Here is a 4,114-nt window from a genome sequence, read left to right as displayed (position 1 = left end):
TTTATATTTATCTTTTGAATAATAAAATTTACAAATTTCTTCCATCCTTTCGTATATATTTTTGTTAAAACGTGAACCATATTTAATTAATATTACGTCAGCAAACGTGGCACTCGGTTTTTTTTTTTTTTTCTTGCGTGGTTTAAAACATGTTATCAATCTAATTGAAGGAAAACTTCGTGAGCAATCATGACATACCTTACAGTATATTATCAGTCAATTAATTAACTTCTTATCTTTCATATGAAATGTGTGTATGTGTGTGTGTGTGTATTGTATGTATGTGTGCGTGTGTGTGTGTGTGTGTTTATGTGTTAGAATTAGTAATGGAAAACTATACTTACCTGTGCTGTAACAATGCTTGTCTATTTTTTTTTTTTTTGCTCAAGTGAGCATCTTTTTTTGTGTTCCAGTTATTTGTTTTGATTGATGAAAATGAAATTGTCTGATTGTACACAGAATGTAAAACTACTTATTGATCGTTAATTTGCTGTAAACCTGCTGCAAGCTTAATGCAAGCTTGCTGCAAGTCTATCTATCATTTTGTGACATTTTTTTTTCAACAATGATGTATTTGGCAAATATTAAAGTTAGCAAATTATCAATTATTAATTAATTATCAATTATCAATCATTAATTAATTATCAATTACCAAATTATCAATTATCAATTAATTTATTATCAATTATTGTTTTGTTCATTCTTTTTTTTCCTTTTTAATGCATTAGTTTTCGATATTTGTATTCGTACTGGAAAATCATGTCAAAGGTCAAAGTGTACGCTAATTTAATCAAGCATTACAGTTATATTTTCGCTTCTACACCTTCTTTCTATTTCGTGCCATAATTCTCATCCGTTTAATAGATCAACGTTAGCATTCCTCACCAAGCGCTAATGTACATATCAAGTCCTTCTATCGATACAATCCCCTTATCCATCAACATAATCAAACCTCTCGCATTTTCCTATTACACCATACTTCCATATTTCCACGTCCCATTGATACTAATCCTTTACGCACAGCTCATAAAATCCTATTAGCTATCGTATCATATACCCAACGTATTACGAGAGTATCTAAGGTGTCCTAAGTTTATCATCATTGCTGTGCTTACCCTTCCCACCGAACTCTGTGAGATATTTTACTTGTTGTGAATTCTTAATGGGTTCAAGTGGAAGAGGGATGTTAGAGAAATCACTTTTTCAACATAAACACGTACCTGCATATAGATACACAGATTCACTCATACACATATATACACATTCATAAACATACATGTACAGACACATACATACATACATAAACATATACATACGCAGACATACACAGATACATATGTATGCACCACAGACACAAACATGCACTAATATTATACAGACATACAGACACATACACAGTCACAAATATGCACACAGACAGACAGGAACATACAAACATACAGACGTGCAGTCATATTCATGTATGCACAGACACGCAGATACACATTCTTGTACAGACACGAACGGACACAAACATACACTCACACATATATACTTTCCGGATTTGTTTTCCGTTCGCATTACATAGGTGAATTATGTAATTGTGTATTTGTACATATATGCATGCCATATGCATGCATCGTGCATGTATGCATGCATGACATGCATGATGTCATGCATGTGTTTTCTAAAAAAAATTTTTACAATTGAAATAAAATAATTGTTGATATTATTAAAAAATTTAATATTTTAAAAATTTTTGTTCAACTTTTTTTTTTTTGCTAAAAATTCAATTTTTTATAATTTGAGATAAAAATGGTTTGGTGATAAGATGATAAGATGATAATTAATTATTCAGTAGATGAATCATATATTTGTCATCATTGTGGTAAATTTTAAATCAATTATTATGGAAAGCAATCGATAATGAGTTATCTAATTAATTACCTATTAGTATCATCTGATAATTTTTTAATTTACTATTTCTTAATGTCATTCAATTTGTCACCAATTAATGTATATTTGCTTAAGTTATTTAAGCTATTAGTATTTTTACAACAATAGTTATACAATTTTGTCGATTACTTATATGTAACATTGTTGCAGTGCATATTAACCGGTTAATTAATTTTTTTAATTAATTAATTAAAATTGATCAATTAAGATTTAAAGAAAAAAGGAATTGTAATTCATTTTTTCTTTTTTTTTTCTAAACCATTTATTTGTTTATTATTACTGATATTTCACTTACAGTTATCATCTCACTTTTCTTATCAGTTTTTTTTTTTTCTTTTTCCTAGTTGCAATCACCGCTTAACTTTCTCCTTTTATTATCAGTTAATCTTGTTATCTGATAACATAATACTATTACACATTTCCTTTTTCCATTACTTCCTCCTTCCTTTTCCCATCCACTCATTTGAACGCATAGAATATTTCAGTTTAATGATTTAGGAAATTTAAGTTAATATTTACTCTACCAATAAGTAATAGACAAATAAACAATAACCTCTGTTAATGTTAATGTATACGAAACGATCAATGCTAATAAACTGATAAAATTTTCTACTGATAGAAAAAAAAAAACAAAAGGTAAAACATTATTATAATTAAATTCACAAATTGATTGAATTAATTTAATGTATCTTACACTCTCATCCACTCTCCAATACAATACTATCTTACAATTGTTAGCAAACCCTAATAGCAATACTATCTTGCAAATATTAGCAATGCCTCTTCTCTAATAGTCATACAATTGCTCAACAATACTTTTTTTCAAAGTGCAAATAATCTCATACCCATACTCTCTTGCAAATGCTAACAATCTCTAACACAATACTCTCTTGCAAATTCTAACAATCTTTAACATAATACTATCTCATGAATTGTAAGCATTTCTTTTTTCTTTTTTTTTCAATCTTTAATTCAAATTAAAAAGTTAATTTGAAATTTATTCAAAAACATCAGTTAATTATATTCAAAAATACTGCTTTTAATTATATTGTTTCCTAAAATATTGCTCATATTTCATATTAAATTATAATCTGCTAAATGATCAATGACCAATGACAATGACCAAATGACCAATCATCTCTTCCCTAAATCATCTCTTCCCTTTTTCGTTACAAATAATCAATATTATCCCAATTTTATCTACTTAACACTCTTATCATTTTTACTAATATTGTTATGATATCACTTAAGCAAATTCATACTAACATTACCAAATTGGAGCACAATTCTGGGATATAACGGGAATCGGGAGATGAGAAGGGAAAGGAAAGGGATGGCAGGATGGAGAGAAAATGCTATCATTGTTATCAGTGGTAGAAGTTTTGGCAATAATCATCCCTCCACTTATTATCAGGCTACAAATGCTAATCTTATCAAAAGAAATAACAGAATGAAGAAGGAAGTGTATTAGTTAGTGTGATAAAACGAAAGGTTATCAGAAATTCATCATTTATCTATTCGTGATTATATTAAATATATCATTTCCGTTATTCATCAAAAGATGATATTTATCAGTTCCTTATCTTTATGTGCTTATTAAAGTTTTTATTTCATTCATTAAGATATTTGAAATAAATTAACCGTTGGAATATGTAATTAGTGTCGATAAATGATATCAAGTATTTAAATATATATATTTTATATTTATATTTTTTCTATTTTGTATTTATTGGATAACGGTTGAAAAATTTCCCAAACATTCATTTATCATTTGTTTCTTTTCCTTAGCATCTTTTTTTCCTCCTTTTTTTTTTCCTGCTTCATTCTCTTAAATTTTTGCCAATATTTCCTTCTATTTTCTGAATTTATAAATTATTAAATTGCTAAATAAATCAAGGATTAAATTTCAATAAGCTAAAATTTCACAAATTTTACTACCCATAAATCATTAAATTTTAATTCTTTAATTTCATTGAATTTTTTTTTCCTTATAAATTTAAATAATTTATGTATATATATATTTTTTTCAAATGATTTATCTGAAATAATTTCGACATTGTAATCTTTCCGTACAATTGGGATTCTTTAAATTGTAAAAAAAAAAAAAAAAAAAGAAAAAACTATTTTAAAGATTTCATTTTTCTATTTTTTAATTAAAATTTTACAAGTGAAACAAGAG

The sequence above is a fragment of the Loa loa genome (assembly GCF_000183805.2).
Source record: "Loa loa unplaced genomic scaffold supercont3.179, whole genome shotgun sequence".
NCBI classification, from domain to species: Eukaryota; Metazoa; Nematoda; class Chromadorea; order Rhabditida; family Onchocercidae; genus Loa; species Loa loa.
This window is presented reverse-complemented; position numbering follows the sequence as displayed.